The sequence below is a fragment of the Lepisma saccharinum genome, chromosome 20, assembly GCF_977018435.1.
Source record: "Lepisma saccharinum chromosome 20, izLepSacc3.1, whole genome shotgun sequence".
Lineage (NCBI taxonomy): Eukaryota > Metazoa > Arthropoda > Insecta > Zygentoma > Lepismatidae > Lepisma > Lepisma saccharinum.
In genome coordinates, this window is record NC_139248.1 from 31210436 (window position 1) to 31232498 (window position 22063).

General features: G+C 37.5%; 1 protein-coding gene across 2 annotated transcripts in view; it reads left to right on the top strand.

Moving 5' to 3' along the window:
* The first annotated feature begins 732 nt into the window (after positions 1 to 732).
* LOC146003849 (inactive dipeptidyl peptidase 10) overlaps positions 733 to 22063 on the top strand; it is a 601005-nt gene continuing 579674 nt past the window's right edge. The window contains exon 1 of one of the 2 annotated variants that reach the window (XM_083142311.1): positions 733 to 866. The gene's annotated coding sequence lies outside the window, so the exon portion shown is untranslated. Of the gene's footprint in view, positions 1237 to 22063 lie in introns of both variants that reach the window. The other variant, XM_083142312.1, reaches the window with a different exon arrangement.

A 22063-nucleotide genomic window follows, 5' to 3' on the forward strand; every position in this document is an offset into this window, starting at 1 on the left:
TCTTGCTGTGCAACAAGTGGACTTAAAACACCAAATCAATCAATCAGTCTGTTGATACCCGTGCATTGTGAATAAGTACAAAACGACAGTGTTTATGGAAATGAAGCCAGTTTCTATCTAAATTATAGACTCGAAGCTGAACCTGTATACAACGGCAAAGTATTCTCAACTCAATTTGAATCTTTTTTTATTTGTAAAGTAGTAGTAGTAGCAATAATAAAGTAAAGTAAAAGTAAAGTTTTCCCCTGTACTTTGCACCATGCCATGGAGGCGTATAGGGGGGTGTGGAGTTAGGGCACCACACTTTCTTAATAATAATAATAATAAAGTTTCTATGGCTGAAAGGGAAGAATGAAATCTTACTCTCCCCCCCTGCGAGTGCCCTTGCAAAGGCATACAATCTTGACTATCAAGAAACAATGCAAATGAATGAATTCCGTGATCAAGTCCGTTGAATGAATACAGCACGATATTTCCACGTCGTGGCCGTGTAGAGCAACTTTCTGAACGCTCAATGCAGACAGAACGGTTGTTAATGCCAGTCTTGGAAACCGACCTGCACCTTCGGCTCGCAACAATGACGTTTCCCGTGTCATCCTTTCACACGCTCTGGCAGAAGACTCGCTGGTCCTTCGCTGGAGAACCGAGCGCCTCCAGCTTCCGACTTTCGCCGCAGAGCGGCGCTGCGCTAAAAATAACCGGACTCGGCGCCTTGCGTTAGTGCGATGTTCCCGCCAAGTTCGCTCGCATCGCAGTGCAGTGTGTGAGGATGTGCTCCTGTGAGGACATGCCCGGGGGCCCTAAGACCCGCGGGGAGAGAAGAAAGTGAGGTTCGGGGCAGACGCCGCCACTGGATAAGAACCTAGGTGAGTCCAGTTCGATGCTTTGCACGGGCACCCTGAGATCGGCTTCGATCGGTGTGTAGTGTGGTTCTTTCCGGGCTCGCCCCCCTTCCACCCCCGCCCCCTCAGTGATGAAACGATTCGGTGAGAACCCCAAAACGCCCCCCTATGCACCACGACAGAGTGAAATCAAAGCAGTGTCAAGTGTAACGTACTTTTTTTAACGTTTGACAGTGAAATGCATTCAGTTTTCGCCCCTTCCGACAACTGTGTTCAACGTTCATCTCTAGACCTGCAGCGATTTCGTGCTGGTTCGCTGTTTCCTCTTTTCAGCTTCTCTGCGAGTGGTTTTATCTAACATGGCAAGTAACAACTTGCCTCAGCAGCTTATAAGGTAAAGATGGTCATCTGTAGTTAACAAAATAACACGATAGCCAAGTGTATTAACGTGAATACCGGGTGAGCCGTCAAAAAGTTGTCAAAACGTTTTTTAAGACGTGTCTTTATTAAGTTTCAGCCTTATGTAATTACTACTGACAAGAAGAGAGAGCACAGTAGCTGTGCTAGTGCCAGACAGCGACCATACAAAGGAAATAGTGTAGGGGGGGGGGAGAGACCTTTATTTTGTAACGTCGTTTTTCACACTCTGTATAGGTAAATCTCGACTTGTATTGCCACAGAATTCAGTTTTATCCAGCCTTCGCCAGAAAGCCAAAAATTTGAGGTTCAAATCCTCGATAAGACATAGGTATACAATGTTTTAAACATCATTAACTCTTTCAGGAAGAACCCATATTTATTATGAAATATTTATTGGATATATACTGCTAAAAAATAGTACTTGTACCAAGGCAATGAGAACGAGAAAAAGTGACCAATAGGTGTCACTGCTGTGAATATTTTTATATCTTGTCTTGTTAGCGAACCTCACAATAGATTAATTTCTATTTAATAATTTATTTTGCTACTTTTAACATTTGTAATAAAATTTTCTATTGTGGTGTAGTACTATAGTGACTACTGTTATCTCCTTAGCAGTGCATTTCATCGTGTACAACCTTCTTTTTACGGTTTCTAATCTTATTTTGACAAGTCTTCTGAGATAATTTTAGTATTGGAAAAATTTTTATACACATACTTAATTTATTTTTTACAGGAATTTTGTCAGGTTTCACACGTAGAATCCTTCTCCGTTGTTCAATAATTGCAACAGTGGCGTGCGTAGAATTTCATAGAGTTATCAGAGAAGTTGTCTCGCTCTATATCGTCTCACTGTTATATTCTTCCATCTATTTACACATACAATGTCTGTCTTTCTTGAAAATCCTGTGGTTAGTTTAATGTGCTATAAAGCCAACTGATCCAGGTTCGAATATGCCATTGTGATCGCTTCATCCAGCAGGAGCCTTAAGACCTCTGTAATATAAATATAGTTTCATTACTTTTCCTGTAGTTTTCAGTACGTACGTTTATTGAAAAATCTCTTTACATTCTTTAGTGTTCTAATAGTTAAAGAGACAAGAAAGCTTGATCAGTTTGGCCGTAAGGAGTAACAATCGATTAGAAGTCACGTGTCGATATCTCGAGAACTAGAAATTGTGAAAATCTAATCGATTCTATAAAGGAAGTCCGAGTTAATGCTAGTTTATATGACATACATTTTGATTGGCTTCTCCATCAGTCTGGGGAGGGGGTTCAAATAATTGAAAGTCAACAGTCGCCACATTTTGATTTGCGATATTTCCGAAACCATTCAGTCTATAAACATGAAACTTGGTGGCTTGAAAGAATTCCGAATTTCCTACATTATCCTCTGTTCCATCGAGCCTTCCATTTGCTTGCTCTAGTCAACAATTGATACCAATTGATACCCATTGATTTCTCAGAAACTGCTAAAGATAGAAGTATAAAACTTGATGGACAGAAACATCTACCTAATACTAACCTAACACGTTGCAAATGATCTTGATTGTAATGTCAGCGTATGACAATAAAAAAATCGAAAATGAACAATCGATATATTTTTAACTTTCGATATGTCAGAAGACAGTGAAGCTACAAAGTTGTTATTTAGTGTACTGAATGATATATAAAGTATGAACTTAATCCTATAACACTTTTCCGTCGATTTCTCTGTTCTTGTCAAGAATCGAACTATTCGATATCTATCGATTTCTCGGAAACTGCTGTATACTCAAAGCTATAATTTCGTGAACTGAAAGAACGTCAAATTCTGGTACAATGTGATACCTATTATCTCGATCGATATGTTCGTTTGTGTATCAATGGGAGTCAAAAACTGACTTGCCAATTGACCAATACGTATCCCATAAAAATATATTTATGGTTAAGATGTCTATAAGATAATAATTTTAATAAAACATTAGTATATCGATGTTGCTGTATAATTTTATGTAATGTCTTTGGATTCAAATGCTAATTCATTAGGGTATAAATTATCCTCATTATGAATACGTTAAAAAATCGTACCCAATAAACTGATATACTGATTAATCGTATCAAATGCAGCTTGAATCTCGGTTTAGTATTTATACAATCAAAACGACAAACTCGTAGTTGAAAAATAGCATAATAATAATGTTATTTCTTAACTATACTGTGATTGAAACTATAAATATTGAAGTAGATATTCTTTCGTAAAGCTACCTATAACAGTATTTGATATTTATCTTGTAGTTTACGGTTTCTACAAGCACATAAATGGTTGCAAATGCTTGTAAAAACCTTACACTATAATAAAGATAATTGTACAATGGAAAAAAGACGTACCTACGAGAAAAACTATTTGATATTGGAGAGACTTGCATTGTTATATACTTTGAACTGATTACTTAAATCATTTGCAAAATATCGTTTACATTGTTCGAATTGTCAGTGAGAAATCCTTTGATTAATGAACGGTTGCTTGGATTAAATATTCACTTTCACACTAACTTACACTGAGATAATTTTTAATGCTGAATGTGAATTTTTATTTAAACACTTTTGATCTCAATCATTTGAGAAATTGATGTCTTGTCTATTATATTATATCAATTAGCAATTTTGAAACAGAGATTCCTCATTGATTGGTTAAGTTGGTGTTTTAAGTCCACTTTATGCACAGTAAGGCTAATTGGGACTGAACCTAGAGTTTAAAGTGGGATCCGAACCATTATGTGCCTCCACCGGGCATCAAACTTGGGACCCCTTGATTACAAGGCGACTACGCTGCCACTGCGCCATCGAGGAGGTCAGGTTCCTCATTGACTGTGGTACAAAAGCAATCCTTTGAGTCCTCACCTCAATTCAAATCACGGGACTCTATCTCTGCTGCGTCGACCTTTATGAAGTGGTTAGCACATCGCGTTAGGACTCCAGGGGTGCCGAATTCAAATCCCTTCCTGGACATGTGTTCTTTGTAAGTATCCCTTCATCCATTTCATCATATCACAACCCATGCTCATCTTCGCAATTAGCCAAAAGTTGAAGAAAATCGAAGTAAAATAAACCATATCAGTAAATCAATGTGTGTGTGTACTCCGCCACGTACGCCATAATCTATTTCGTAACTCATCACAACATTTGCGATTAACTTAGTCAAGTAGATGTAAAATAGAATGTTATGGGCTGGCACCATCTTGCATAGGTTGTAAGTGGCAGTGTCGTTGAAGGGTCAACTCTCAAATTTGCAAGAGAAAAGATTCCGGGTTTCAAATCCTTGGCCTTCACATTTTTAAATTACTGCACATCAGAACACTAGTAAGACACGTAATCTGATTAAACAAAGGTGGTAGAAAGCGATACAAAATAGGAATGAAAAAAAAATCTAACCTCAAGAATTCATGTCGTGACCCGAAATATAGCTTGTTACTTTTCATGGTCATTGTTTAAGATTGAACTAGTAAAAAGCTTCAGTTTTGCTACGAAACAAACTAGTTTCAGTTCAATTTCTTACATTCTGAACTCATTATTTGAACGCAATTATTTCTAAATCTAATTAATGCGCCATCTTTAGTGTACCTTTGCAATGTGTTATTCCCAAAACTAAAATACGGTTCAAATATCAATATTTCAGTCAAATTTCCCATTACTCTATTTATACGCATTGGATTGTGCAGTGGCATGTTCAAAAATTGAAACGAAACTAAACAAAATGAAGAATGATCTCTGAATCAGCGTCATTGGATTACATTCTGAACTGTACATTGCACACTCACGGAAACATCTGGGCTGTAACGACCCCATTGAGAGTCAATGGCAGCGCCGGATCTACAAATTTTGCCCCCCCCACCAAATTTTACCAAAGACCCCTACCTATCTACCCTCGCACATACACACACGCATTATACATACATACATATTATATATATAATGTATGTGTGTGCGTGTGTAATTCTTGATCTCATGTTGACAAGGTTACATACAAGTGCCTACAGGGTGATTCAAAAGTCCCATACAAAAAGTAAAGGAGTTAGGCTGGATAGAATTGGTCATGGTAGGAACAAGTTAGGCTTAGGGTAACCTATTCCAAGCAGACGGCAGCCATATTGAATTCAACTCAAAATTTTTAAATTGGAAGGCGCTGTTTCCTTCAGAGATTTGTGAGAGCCAAAAGTTAAGTAAGCATAAATACTAATTTCTTTCCGTTTCCGGGGTGGAGCTTTGACAACGAAGCATATACCTATATCAAGGTATTACAACGAACTTTATTAGCTGGATAAAAAATTAACTGTACTACTGTGATTATACAACATAATATGTACTTTATATGTAACTTTTGACTGAGAATTTGGTTATCATATTCGGTTTAAAATACTTATTCCTACAATTGTTTATAGCAGTACAATATCTTCAAACATTTCTACACAAAAAAGGAAGACCCAAGATAAAATTGTAATTCAGGTGAGGTTGCTTTTGGCACCTCAACTGTCTATCCTGTCACCCCCCGCCTCAACTTTCTACCCTGATCGCACTACTCTCCACCTTCGGCCAATAAAAACAAGACCGTGTTGTATATTTACGGTTTTAACCACGATAAATAATAGCCTTGTTTTTTCAATGCCTTAATGTCAAAGAATGCGAATATTGTAGGTTGGTATCAAAATAACAGTTTTCTCTTAGTTTTAATTGCTACATGATTTTGCAATATACATTTGTCATTGAGAAGTAACTTCAATTAATTTCTCTCTACACAAATCCAACTCTTTATGAAACAAATATCCACATTTATGGAATCAGAAATAAGGATTTGGCTCTACTAAATCCGGACGGGTATAAATATGTAACACTGCAACTTTGAGCCTCAGAAATGCAGTATGAAGTAGCACACACATGTTTACAAGTAGATGTAAAACAATAGTAATCCTGATTATATAAAACAGTGGCATATTGTCCATTTCAGAGCAGAATACTGCATCATTTCCCACCTGTTGTGTGCGAAGTTTCTGTGTGCAAAAGTTATGTAATATGTTGAAAGTTATACATTGGGCCCCCTTATAGGAGAGGGGGCAAACGAGAACTAGAGGGGCCCGGGCCTCTGCCCCCCCCCCCCCGGTTTCTGCGACCGTGGTGATGTTCTATATATATATAGGACACTGTATTCTCACACCTAGAAAATGATACATTTGTAACAATCATGCAGTCATAACTTTCTCCTGATTAAAGATAATTTGAAGATACCTTCATCACTGCATTTCTCCTGAAATTCTAACCTGATTTCATCATGTTGATCGTATCTTCCTCTACCACTACTAATTTGCTTAATACACCATATATATCAATATATTGGTTATGACGTAAAGGTAAAAAAAAAAGTAAAGTGCTCCCCTGTGCTTAGCACCACGCCATGAAGGCATATAGGGGGGTAACGCCCCACACTTTATTGATCCGGTCGTGAGTGGGGTTCATGTGATCAGCATCACGCCCCTGACCGCCCTTACCCCCCAGAGTCTCCCCCAAGTACCCATGTCATTCGACGCTGGGTGGTCGCCGAGGCCGCTTCCAACGTCAGAAAACTTCCCGGATTTGAACCGGCCGGGGTCGAACCCGTGACCTATAGCATGATAGTCAGTATTGGTTATAACGTTAAATAAGACATTTCCTTACCTTTGATTCACATTTACCTGTATATATTGTATTAGTTTCTGTACCCCTGAGTAACTAAGTTTATTTTTACATATGGAAATACGAACCCTCTACTATGTAAATGGCTGAGGCCCCCCCTAAAGGTTTATTTGTCTCCGCCCCCGCCCCCCGCCCCGCACTACGGGTTTTGCGGCTTGTAGATGCAGCACTGGTCAATGGGATCATTACATGCCAGATATGCCAGTGACTGTACATATGTAAATTTAAAGTTTTACACTTACTAAAATCAGGGGGGGGGGGAATATGAAAAATATGCTGAAATTTTTGCAGCTTACATCCTATCCTGAAAAAGAATCTTGGCTTCTGCTGCTGATTTTCACAATTATCTGGCTCTGTTTGCCAAAAGAAGAATATAAATCAGAGAATTTTTAAGGCCTGTTTTAATTATTTAATTGTAGGGTATCCCGCTTCCTTTGTGCCGTGCCGAAATCACGGGATTATAAGATTCATTGTCCCGTATATCAGAGATTATTTACATTCCATACATTTAGCCTCTATTCATTCATGCTTAGCTTAAGCTACATCCTTCTTCCTGGTGTTACTTTCTTCAATGATCCAATAATAATATCTTAGTTGCTAGTCCATTTATCTATCCGAAGTAATAATAGAACGAATCGATATATATATCGATTATTCATGTGTCAATACAAAGACACAATTTGTTATGCCAATAGACCTATCATATATTAGTTTATTATATTATAAATTTACCCCATTGACCAGTTAGTTCAAGAGTACACGAACATATAGCTAATGTACCTCGGTATTATCGATTGTAAATTTCTGATAAGTTCCCATCGGACATGGAGCGGTTACAGAGTGAACCCAACTCGAAATTTTTGTATTTACAAGAAGTAACGAGAGATGGCAGCAGTGAACCAAGAAAGATTAAAATCACTTTGGACAACTACTTTGTAACATACTGATTAATGATGCTAACTTGTTAATAGATAATTAATTAAGAAAGATGTTTGGATCAGGTTGATACAGATGATACGTTGAATTAATTTTCAAGGATCTAAGTAGACAATTTCTCTATACTATAATTTTGTAATCATGAAATCAATTGCTTCAGTAATGTTTATAGTATTATGTATTGTGTTATAACTACTAATTCTTTAGTTTTATCTAACTAGTCAAGCTAACTAGTTAACAAAACTTGTAAAGCAGCTTATAACTTCATGAATGAAGATTTTTCGAATTAATGTGAGCTCTTTTATACAGGGTGTCCCACGAACGGCGCAACTGGGAATTAAGAGTGGCGTTACTTTGTAACCGAAACCTGTACATACATAAGTCATACACCAAATGTTAGCCCTGTCCAAGTAGATATTTTTAAACATAGAAACAACAAACGGGGTGCAGTGTTGTTCATGCAGTGTTGCCAAATGTAAGTGAAAGTGTAAATTTATTTTTCCACGAAGCATGGAAAATTGCATGTCAAACATTCGTACGGAAATTTGGACGTCAATTTCCACCTTGGGTAGGTGGACTATTTCGCCATCTATAGTTCGGAGAAGAAAACTGATCGTTTTCGCGTATAGCCAATCCTGAAATGCCTCGTAAAAGCGTACCGGTCCAAATGGGTGTTTAAAAAAATATATGAGGTACAGTGGCAACACTGTTGATGTTTGAAGGCAACAAAAGGTGTGTTTAGTGATGGTCTATGACATGGAAATACTGGAAACAGGAAAAAAGAAAATGAAAATTATGGTGAAAAAAGTGTTACTTACCTACTCGTGGCAACCATACATGAACAATCACTTCATCCACAAAAGATCGGTGTGTGGTGCGCGATTTCGCGGAGAAAAACAATCGGTCCATTCTTTTTCAACACAACAGTTGACGGAATAGTTTATCGTGACCTTATCACACAGTTTATTTCTCTGTTGGAACGTGATGAACGTGATTGTTGGTTTCAACAAGACTCCGCAACATGTCACACGTCTAATGAAACTTTAGACATGTTGGCAGAGTTTTTTGGCGATCACATTATAAGCAAAAACTTATGGCCCAGCCGCTCCCCGGATCTGACGTTTCCGTTTTTTTTTCTGTAGGGTTATTTGAAACAAACAGTTTACATTAATAACCCAATAACACTTGATGATCTAAAAATAAACATTTGCACAGCCATTAACAATATAAACCAATCAACCTTGCATAAAGTTGCTTCCAACATGATAAAACGTGTTGATGAATGCCTCAGGGAAAATGGCTGTCATTTTCAACATCTTTTGTAAAGCTACACTGCCTGTTACGCGCATTGCATGGTTGCCAGGAGTAGGTAAGTAACACTTTTTTCACCATAATTTTTATTTTATTTTTTTCCTATTTCCAGTATTTCCATGTCATAGACCATCACTAAACACACCTTTTGTTGCCTTCAAACATCAACAGTGTTGCCACTGTACCTCATAATTTTTTTAAACACCCATTTGGGCCGTTACGCCTTTGCGAGGCATTTCAGGATTGGCTATACGCGAAAACGATCGGTTTTCTTCTCTGAACTATAGATGGCGAAATAGTCCACCTACCCAAGGTGGAAATTGACGTCCAAATTTCCGTACGAATGTTTGACATGCAATTTTCCATGCTTTGTGGAAAAATAAATTTACACTTTCACTTACATTTGGCAACACTGCATGAACAACACTGCACCCCGTTTGTTGTTTCTATGTTTAAAAATATCTACTTGGACAGGGCTAACATTTGGTGTATGACTTATGTATGTACATGTTTCGGTTACAAAGTAACGCCACTCTTAATTCCCAGTTGCGCCGTTCGTGGGACACCCTGTACTTGAACGTAAATTCGTACGTTATATTTTTTGTATCTGTATTAGCCAAAGTGCTTTTCGAACTTAATAGATGCGATGAATTGGGATCATGACAAACAAGTCTCATGTGGTATTCTAAAAAAGTTCCCCAACTTCACAGCATATTACACTAGCAGATCAATCCAAAATATTGACATATGACACTATATGTTCGATCAACTATGAAGTATACTCATTCTAAGCTTACTCGTAAGACATTAATGAATTTTACTTCCATTTTCCTACAACCAAGCGGTTTTATTTACTGAATGAGCATTGTGCATTCATTGCCTGTGAGAAATATTCCTAAAAAGCCATTTCATGTGCAAGTGGACAAATAAGTTTATTTTTATACAAAGTATCACTTCTTTTGTATGAAATTAAAGGGAAAACTATGCAGCATTTGGAATTGTTAGTACAAGTATTAGATTCATGGCTTTTAAATAACATTTTGTTTCAAACCTATTCATTTTTTTAGTAGAAGTTGGATTTTATGTGTGGTGTATTCACTTAATTTAGTTTCATTAATTCTAATTTCGTTATAATTATATCATTGATTGTTTCATCAGGGTGTCTGGAAAATTAATAGCGCAAAGTGACACAGGTGAAAGTACACGATAATATAAGCAAAAAAGTCCCAGTAAACATGGGTCTGCAAACGAGCCGTTTTCGAGATAATCGCGAATATGTTATTACGAGCCACCACCGACTTCATTGTTTGTAAACGTCGTCCTAGTTGGTAAAATGCTAATAATGTGTGCCAATGTGTGGTTAGAAGCCGTCGCTGATTGCATTTTGTAAACACCGAGTGCTTTACTCCTTGCGCGGACGACACTTTGAACACCTCCTTTAATAGGTACGAGTGTACAGTAATTATAACACATAACATACTAACGTTTGTTAAAGTAAGTAGAATGTTCAATAAAAGCAATGAGATCTCCAATGACTTTTCTTACTGTATTGTTAGCATTTTACCAACTAGGACGACGTTTACCAACAATGAAGTCAGTGGCGGCTTGTAATCACATATTCGCGATTACCTCGAAAACGGCTCGTTTGTAGACCCATGTTTACTGAGACTTTTTTGCTTCTATTATCGTGTACTTCCCACCTGTGTCAGTTTGCGCTATTACTTATGAAACACCCTGCATATCTTAAGCTCTGAAGTATCCTACTTCATTTCTGAAACAACCTTAGTTTGAAGAACGTATTTATGACAATTTTCATAACCTTTGCATTGTTCCATAATCCTACAAAGTAAATAATGTGCATGGTCTCACACCCGTCACAAAATTTGTCACACTCATCACAAGCCAAAAATGTTAATTAAAAAACGATGTAGTAATATTTTTAGAAACTAAAAAGCATCTAAATGTCGAGTAAAGTTTGCTTTATGAAAATAAAATGAAATTGTTTCAGTAAACCCATATATTTCGCAGAGTTTTCTGAAAGACTGAGAAAGGTCTTGAGTAAAGTCTCAAAAGTGTCGCACCAGTCACAATTACAATAAATGTACTTTCTGTAGCTGAAAATTGAGGAGCTAAGACAATAATTATAGAATGAATGTAAATTGTCTGAGTGTCACACCCGTTACAATGGAATTTCCCTTAAGATTTGAAATTGCACCACTGCAACACAAATGCTATTGTTATTAAAGGCCAAGAACCTGTTGCTGAAAAATATTGTAACATTGAACTTCATTTTCATTAATTATGCATGAGAGCCTGTCTACATTCTTATGACAAGTCCTAATAATAATCGATTTCGAGCACTGAACTTTATGTAAATGTTGATTTAATCTTTCACACTCTCACGTTTGACCGTCAGGCACAGTCCATACAGCTTTTTAATGTTTCCAACGGTTGATGTAAGAGTAGGCTACATATTGATCAGTTTCATTTATTTACTTTAATCTTATTTATTTATTGCTAAGTGGGAATTATTATATATAGGACATTGTTGCTAGCAGTGGCGTCGATTAGGGAGGGCGTGGTGGGGCAGCAGACCCCCAATTTGTGCCCCCGCACTTTGACCGCTTATTACTATCCCTGTTTTGGCACCCAATCGCCACTAGCTGCTAGAGATGCTGCTAATTCCTTGACCTGACAATTGCCTGCTTTGGGGGGAGCAGGAGAGAAACATGTTATTTTCCTTCCAAAAATATGTTATTTCTGTGGAAAATACTAAACTCTTACAAAGATGACTTTTTGACGTACTTCAGTGTCAGAGATAGAATACCGTGTCGGAGCACAGCGCGCTACATCAGGGAACCCGAGCTCGAATTCCGGCCTCGGCGTGGGTATTCTTTGTCATCGTCCCTTAATCAATTCCATTGTATCATCAGCCATCCTATTCGTCACGATTAACCACAAGTGGCAGAAAAGCGAAGCAAAAACCTAATTAATCAATCAATTAAACCTGCATCAATTTTTATCATATCATTGCTCATCTTCATCTCGCGATTACCTAAAAGTGGTAAAAAGCTACGTAAATTAACCCAATTTAGTCAACTAAAAGTCGTATAGAATTTGTAATATTAGTTATGTTACGTCACTTTTCTCCACTTCTGGCTAGTCATGAAGATAAGGATAGATGAGGAAATGAAAATGATAGATTGATGCTTAGATAGATACTCGAAGACCAGAGCTCGAACCTGGAACAATAAATATTCGTGCACAGTGGCGTCCCCAAGATTTTTGAAAGTGGGGAGGGTTAGGCCCGCTTTAGACGAAAGCATTTTTCTTAGCATTTTTCTTAACATTTGTGCCATGACCAAAATGCTACCGTGTAAAGCGAAAAATCTTATGGCTTTTCAAATTCCATTGCATATTTCATGGCATTTCTGAAGGATACAACCCGTCCTATTTCCGTAGCATTTTTCGTAGCATAACCAATCAGAAACGACCTCTAGGTCACGAGTGCAGGTGTCATGGCGGCCGCGTGAGGCGTAAACAATGTATCACTTCACATTTTTAAAAGCCCATAACTTTTCAACCGAGAGGAATAACGTTTCGTATAAAACGTTATTAGATACAAAAGCAATGGCATTGTTTAAATACCCGTAATTTACAGGGTTTACTGTACACGTATGGAAGAATATTTTAGTTGTTTCAAATGTAAACACAGTGCACTCAGCATAGATGGTGTAACTCGACGTGCCTTTCATGCTGTATATGTTATGCATTGTAATCGCAAAAGCTAGCCGAAAAGTTACACGCGATGCTTGCGTGTAAAGTACTTTCTGCTAGAAGATATTTGGAAGAATTTATGCTAGCAGAAATGTTAAAAGTTAATGCTTTCGTCTAAAGCTTTACGTACACTTGTTTTGGTAGTCAGTCCTCATTCTGTCATCTTTTCCTGCCTTTGACATGCTGTTCTTAAGAATCCTGGGCCAAGGAGGGGTTACGCCCTCCCACCAATCCTCCTCAAGCACGCCACTGTTCATGTAAACTAAATCTTAAGGCATGAAATTGCTTTACTGGGACTGTAGCAGAAGTTTTACTGTAGAACAACTGCTCTTTGTTTCCATTCCTGATTCTTACATGGCATAAAGAAAGTAAATTAATACAGTGATGGACAAATTCGCCAAATTTTGCCACGGCCTACAGATAACACTGGGGAACAGTGAAATTGCGGCACAGTGTTTGAGAGCTAATTTAGGGCGATTTCATGCTGCTGAATAATGAGATAATAATATATTTCCTGAATTGGCTCTAATTTATGAAATAAATGCAACTAAACCAAAATGGCGGAAACATAAGACATACATATAAATGAACTTCCAACAACAATTTAATATTTATTTTTGTGATTACAATCATTATTATAAAAATAAATTTATATAGGCCTATGATCATAATAATTACGAAAATATGTACACAATGAAGTAACAAACTATGTGAAACGTTTTCTATACGATTTCCTGTGCTGTATTGCTTTTTAGGACAATCCCTTTGTAAGCTCCAACAGTGGTCGGCCACCGTCCCTGGTACCTTTCTTCCATTATCCTTATACTCTGATGGAACCTTTCTCTCTGTCTTCACTAAAATCACCAAGGTTCTCAGGGAATCTGTCAATGTCGCTATGTAGAAAATGTATCATCACACTCATATTACCTCCCAATTTCTCAAAATTTTTCAACATGTTACCAACTATATCGCGGTAGTTTTCTCCTCTGTAATTCCCCAAAAAGTTTTTGACGACGGACACAAAGCTCAGCCAGGCCTCAGATTCGATGTAAGACATGTAAGTTGTAAAATTGGCATCATTTATGAGTGTACAAATTTGTGGTGGTCCGTCAAAGATTCCTGCCTTCAATTTTTCAATACTTAGTCCTGGAAAAGTGTGGCATATATATTTTAAACAATCACCACTTGTATCTAAGGCCTTGACAAACTGTTTTATCAACCCAAGTTTAATATGCAGTGGCGGAAGGATGATTTTGTCGCTATCTATCAGCGGTTCATGAATGATATTAGCTTTTCCCACTGTAATATTTTCCCTTGGGGGGCCAAACTTTTATCGTCCACTTTTATTACTTTCGTTTTTATTGTCACTAGCACTTTCATCTGATATCTCAACGTCATCGTCGATATTTTGCGAAAAGGTACATACTGGTAAAGATAAATTTTCACTGTGCTGTATTGGCGGCTTTGCTGACTCTACATTAGCGTACACCCAATTACGCTTTTTGAATCTATTCATGCCTTTAACATTCACAGCACAAAAATAGCAATCATTAACATGATTTTTTGGTTCACTCCATGTCATGGGCACTCCAAATTTGAGCCCCTTTCGTACGCCTTGGCCCCAATAACGAAGTGATTCCAAACAAGTTTTGCAAACTATATGTGGGACCCATTTTTTATTCTGTTGTCCCAGATTTTTGGCAAAATAAGCCTGACACAAATATCTCACTATATCCGTGATATTTCTTCTCTGTGATGGTAGACAATATATTCCACATATATAGCAAAAAAACATTTGGGTAATTGAAACACTTACTACGTGAGGAACTCATATTTCCAATGTATTCACATTAAACGCATTTCGCTTAGTTATACTACAAAATTCAACATCAAGAGATATATTGCCTAGTAATGATTCATAAAATAAATAATTATATATTAATAATTATAATTAGCAACAATTTACAAATAAATAAATAAGTTTCTTAATGGGAATTTCATCCCATTATCAAATTTTGATATTACCGAGAAAAGTGTAGAGTAATTTTACCTCCTACATTTTCCATTGTGTGTTTATTTTTATAACTGGAGTCAATTCAACTGAACCAATCATACAATTGGCAATCACAGCTGTTTCGTGTGCTGAAACTGTTATTAAACTTTATGCCAAAAAATAAAATCTTTTTTTTTGTTGTTCCCCAGTGTAATCGACGTCACTTGAATCAACCAATCAGGCTACTGCGGCAATAGTAGTAGTTGGTATAACGCCGCGACAGAGTTCAGGGTGAAAATTAACATCGAATGCCATTATGCAGCAAACGCAACTGGCATATACGGATGCATCGAATCATCATTCATTTTCTTCATCGCGGCGCGCCAGGTAATAAAATCATGCGGATCATCAACTCTGATTTATCTGTTTCGAAAGGCTGCTCCCACGACACGGAGCCCCCGGTCGAAAATATGTCCCTGGTGTCAGCGCTTGAAACATGCCTCGGTTGGCGCCAGATGGTGTGGTCGTAGGACAAGGACGTTATCGATTTGCAATTAAAACTTCAACCTGCAACAATGTATATTTATTTCTTCGCTTGTTATGTTGCACTAACGTACAAGCATTCGTCAAACCCTTGTAATTACATTCTGCGGCATGCTTTGGTGTTAGGGTTAACTATCTGAAACGTAAGGTGAAGAAAAAGGCCTTCCGCATTGAGTGAGGTACAGCACGTGACTACGGCAACGGAGTGAGTTCCCAACTCCTGTCAACGTAACGTCGGTTCTCCCTTATCGCACAACGCGAGAGCAAACGTGGTCTCTGACGTCACCGCGGAATGCTTTCATTGTTGCGCTAAATGCCTAAGTTGTTAAGTTTAATTCACTTAGCATAAATAACACGTTTGATCTCGCGTTGTGCAATAAAGGAGACCCTTCTGTCTAGAGGGGGAAATGGTTTAACTTATCGCACACTTCTGAAACATATTTTGTGTAAAGACCCGCCTTTAGACTTGTGACGTCATAAAAAATCCAGTGTATTTATGATAGGAACCCTAAACATGCTTTATCTATACCCTGGTCTAGGAGTCTGTGGAGCAAAGCCGCGCAGCGAGTGGTGTGAGCGAAGCAGTACATACTGGTGCTAACAGCTGGTAGCTGCTGGCTGTCGCATGTTCCTGTTCATGCACTTGCTCCAGAGACTCCCGGGATGGAAATAATATAAGCATTTAAAATGACGTGACGAGACAAAGAAAGGTGTTTGGGAAGTATGCGATAAGTAAAACCAGAAAGGAAAGCGGCTTCGAATGGAACCCTCCAATCATACAATACACTCTATCCTGGAATCCTCTGCGCAAGTAGAACTCGAGAGGGTTCGACCATTGAATGCGTGAGAGGGGAATCGAGTGCATGGAGGTGAAAGCGCGGCTGTAGCTACAAGTCGTTTCCAGCAGCGCTCACTCCTTTGCTACTCCCACTCGTTTTCTCCCCTTCTCTTCCTTTATGTGCGGCGTTGCTCTACAGATTCTCGAGACAAGAGTGTAGATACATACACTGCTGCGTGGGGATCGGATATAAGGAGATTCTGTTTTATGTTATAATAGAGTTTTTTGACAGGTATCGGAAAAGAACGGAAAAGAAAATATAAGCGAATTCACCTCTATTGGTGACGATTATTTCATGGTATTTACTTGTCTCTTTCAAGCTAGTTCTGTGTAAGTTGTCATTCTTATAAGTTGCTGAGTCAAACTACACAGCCGAAAAAGTAATGCTTGCTTAGGAATTAACTATTAATTATATATGTAGTCTTAAAATATTGCTGAATGTACAGATATTCGTATTATTTGAGTATAACTATCTCTCTGATAACAGTGCCATCTAGAAACCATTCCTCTATATTCTTTATGCATCGTAATAAACAGAAGAAGGAAGAAAAGTGGCAGGGGAGAATTGGAAGAGAAAGAAAAAGAGAGGAGGTTTGGAATAAGGACTATGAGGAAGACCACAGAAAAGATATGCAAAGTGCTTAGGAAAGCGGGCATTAAAACTTACAGGAAGGGAGGGAGAAGCATCTTAAGAATAGCGAAGAATGCAAAGAAGAAAAAGGAAAACAGAGAAGAGGAAGGGATTATCTACGAAGTGAAATGTAAAGAATGTGAGAGTGTGTACATAGGAGAAACGAAAAAGAGGCTGAAAGACAGGTTGAAACAACATAGGGAAGATGTACGACTTAAGAGAGAGAGAAATGCAATATTTAAACACACGAGAGAAACAGGACATGACATAGAGTGGTATGAGGCTAAGCAGATAGGAAGGGAGAAGAGAATGCTAGTGAGAAAATGGAAGGAGGCCAAGGAAATAGAGAAGAAAGGTGAAGAAGACACACTGAACTGGAATGGTTGAATGAAGTTAAACAAAGAATGGAAGAAGGTGTTAGAAAGAGTGGAAAGGACAAGAGAGAAAGAGGAGAGAAGAAGGAAGAAGAATGAAGGAAAAAGAGCGTGAGATAAAGAGTCCAACCACATTATAGATGGAAGTAAATATGTATAGCCTTTTAGGTGAAAGTACAGTTGACAAGGGAAAGCCACCTGCTAGAATGTTCCAGAACAACTTTCTAATAGTCTGGATGGCAGTAATGTTTGTGTGTGTATGTATATATCGTCCTTTTTCGTACCTTGTTATATTTGTACTTGGTGCAGAGTCTGAAGAAGACCTTGCTAGAAGGTTGAAACGTTACGTTTAGTTTATGTTTTATAATAAAACAAGGGTCCCAGTACCTCTACAATATATTTTGGTAAACGTTTAACCTCAATAGTGTTAAAACAAAGCAGATAAATGGTTTTAATTAACACCACTGAGCTTAAACGTTGATCAATATGTGTTGATAATCTTCTGGGACCACTTATCTGTGACACATTATCACCATTATTTTAACAGTGTGGATGACAAAATTCGTCACAACATAAAAATCATTATAGTCAACATTAAAACAAGCTTATTCTTGTCGTCGACCCACTGAACTGTCTGTAGTTACCTCTCATTGTCAAGATGTAAACTCTGGAGACGTTTCGAATATGCCGGAAGCATTATTCACTCATTTTCTATAAGCTATGTTCTCGAGAACGCTTAAATACTTCTTCAGAGCTCACTTCACTTTCATCTTGAAGAGCCGAATTGTGTGTAAGATTCCAAGCTCGTCACATAGCTACTTCACTCTCATCTTCAAGATGAAAATTTTGAAGGAGATTCCAATCTTTTGAGAGGAAACTGCACTCTCATTTTGAAGAGGTAAACTTTGAAGATTGCAAGCTCTCGAGAGTAAACTTTACTTTTATCTTCAAAAGTTGAATTCTCTAGAAAATTCCAATATTTTGAGAACGATTCCTCTCTCACCTTCCGGAGGTGAATTCGTTTGGTTAACTTCTGCCATCTTCAAGAAATGTGGACAAGTTTACAAGCGTCCGAAAGCTAACACTATTATAATTTCAAGAGTAATTTACTCTGGTGTTTCTTGAGAGCTCCGGTTTTGAAAATGCAACTAAAGTTAACTGTGGAAGGACTGGAAACTTTTCCAGCATTCACGTGTTCCATAAATAGTGTTCTTCTTCGTCTCTCACAAAGTTATGACACTCTTACTATGTTTATAATTAAATACAATGCCACTTTAAAAGAGAACAAAGTAGTGAACGTTCTGTCGTTTAAAATTATTTTGTTTTCCTGTTCAATCTGTATGTCTATACTATAGGTCTTTTCTACTCTTACGGCGGGTGCTTTATATGCCGGCAAGGGAAGTGGGAAACGGGGAATACGCAGCAGACCAACCAGACAACAGCGGTGGAGGAGAGAGTTACAAGGTGGAGGAGGGGAGATGCAGTGTGCACCTAGTTCTACACGCTGCTGCGTCTCTTATCGCGCTGGATTGGTCGCTTCCCCGCTCCCCACTTCCTTTGCCAGCATATAGAGCGTCCGCCGTAAGACTGGAAAGGTGCTATAACCACTGGTTCATTGAAGGGTTTGGGGGAAAGTGCACAGTATTCAAGTGCTAAAGGAGAAATGAAATGTTTATAATTATCGAAAAGGGAATGTACGTAATCGACAGACAGCCGATCTTCGAGGTGAAGTGGTTATCTCAGCGCTACAACGCCGTGTGTTTTGGGTTCGAATACCAGCCTGGGCATGGCTGTTCTTTGCGAATGTCCCTTCATCAAATCATCACTCATCCTCATCTTTGCGATTAGCCAAGAGTGGCAGGAAAGCGAAGTAAAATAAACAAAATCAATGAATCGGCAACTTAGTGGCATGCATAGAGGATGGAGGGGCTATACCCCCTTTCGACCCATGTTCCCCATACTGTATCTTTCTTGCATACACACACACACACACACATACACACACGTGTATGCGAATGAGGGTGTATTCTTATTTCATGTATGAACAGCAGAAAATTGTTCAATTGATCCTCGTAACTTCATAGCTGTGTGTTGAAGGTATTTTTTTTAAAACGTGAACCTTGAAGAATGGAGCACTATCCACAACATAATATTGATCCCTTCCCCCCACATTTTTTTTAAAAATTGTTTTGTAAACTGTTTCAAAAAAACTTCATAGGATTTCGGAACAGATTAAGTTAGATATTTGACGACCACCATGACGGAGTGGTTACGACGTCAGGAGCCCCGGGTTCGAATCCGGCCTGGCTATGGGTGTTCTCTGCATTTCTCTTCATCAATTTCATCATATAATCACCCATCCTCATCTTCGCGATTAACCAAATGCATAAATGCGAAGTAAAATAAACTAAAATCAATCAAAAGTTTGGGTAATTCCATACAAAAAGGGACAAAATAAAACATTTTTGAAAATAAATCTAGTGAAATGTTATCTGTATGGGTAAATACAACGTTGTAGTATACTTTCTATAGTCGTTTGGCAACAGTGTAAAATTACCCAGCATTCCCTACTTTCCAGATGGCAGCTATGATAAGCTCCCTGTAAAGTGACTGCTGGTTTCCAAGAGAATTTCTTTGTCAGGTAATGTTTTCTTCATTTGAATACATAATGATATTTAGTATTTAGGCTTTACCAAGTTAACTGATAGCTAATTTGCTTCAAAATTTAGTGATATGTTAAATATAATATTTATTGGAAGTTATCTAAATTAGCAGGTTTTAGTAGGTAGACTAGCTTCTGACGTAAGTGACCAAAAAAAGAGATAGCCTTTGTCCTGATAATAGCAATGAAAATATTTAGCTAAAAATTTATTATCTCTTAGTAGGCAGTGAGTGCTGAAAACAAATTAGCAGCTTACTACAAGCAACTAATATCTAGTAACAGTAAGCTCAACTTGTGTAACGTAAGTGACGAGTACTTTTGTAACGTAAGTGACTTGTTTTACGAAATAATTGCTGTTTAAAATGATGTAATGGGCCATCTACATTAATTTAATTAATATTAAAATAATAAGGTCACACTTTTACTTTAGCAGATTATCATGACATTGTTTTGATAGAAGGTTCCTTTTATAATCATGAATGGGACTCTAGAGTTGAATAAAGTAATGGTGTTGCCTCTGCTTCTGCTTGAGTTTTAGTGCCAGTGTTTTTCAACCACCGGGCTGTAAAAGGTCCGTTGCACTAAGGGGTTGTCGACTAATTTAAATGTAATTTTATATTTGACAGCAAGTCTACACATAATTGAACTATGATTACGCCATAGTTGATATATTAATATTAATTAAGGGTGCATATTAATTTCCACATAAACTTTAAAGATCAGAAATGTATTTATGAGTGAAATTTTTGGGTTCGTAGCATCAACTTGTAAGAAATAAATTTACTGGGCTGTGGTCTCACAAAGGTTGAGAACAAGCAGGCAAAATACACCACTAGTTTCTCCGTGACTATGTTTAGCGGCCATTTAACCAAATTATACATGATGTCCTACAAAAATCTGATAAATTAGATAACTTCCAATAAATATTACATCACTGAATTTTGAAGCACATTAGCTATCAATTAACTTGGTAAAACCTAAATACTAAATATCATTATGTATTCAAATGAAGAAAACATTACCTGACAAAGAAATTCTCTTGGAAACCAGCAGTCACTTTACAGGGAGCTTATCATAGCTGCCATCTGGAAAGTAGGGAATGCTGGGTAATTTTACACTGTTGCCAAACAACTATAGAAAGTATACTACAACGTTGTATTTACCCATACAGATAACATTTCACTAGATTTATTTTCAAAAATGTTTTATTTTGTCCCTATTTTGCACACTAATACCCTCTTCCTAATTTGGACTGTAACGTAAGTGATCATTTACTGTAACGTAAGTGACTATAATTGTACTTTTCTTTCTTTACACATTACTATTTTTAATACCTCAAAATGGTTTTAAGTTCCAAGACACTATATCTAAGTTGACACAAAGTTATATTTTTCAAATCGTAAAAACAGAACAGGAATAAAATTGCAAGTTTACTTTTCACATATTACTGTCAAATTTTGTGTAACGTAAGTGACCGTTTTATTTAATTTATTTTTCATTATACAATGAATAACATTGATCAAATTTGAGTGAGAAAGTTGAATTATAATTTTAATTAAGCTAAGGAAATTGTTAAACTGTGGTAAAAGTAGTAAAATTATTGTGAAATCATATTTCAAATAATTTTAGCTTCTCTTAATCTAATGTAGTTACCGTGAAATTACCCGTTTGAGATTTTCTTCTGAGTTGCCAAATACAAAACTTTGCAGCAAAAACTTCACATATGAACTGAAGTATAGTTTCTAAAATTCCTCTGCCCGACCCTGTGGCCGAGTGGTTAGCACATCGCGCTGCGACGCCAAGGGTCCCGGGTTCGAATCCCGGTCGGGCTTGGTTGTTTGTGAATGTCCATTCATCAATTTCATCATTTCATCACTCATCCCCATCTTCGCAAATTAGCCAAGAGGCACAAAACGCAAAGTAAAATAAACTAAATCAAATCAAATCTAAAATTCCTCTGACTAAGATATGCAAAATCGGTGAGAGCCAGGGGCGCCAACTTTTTTAAAACACTTGAGTTATAAGTTCAT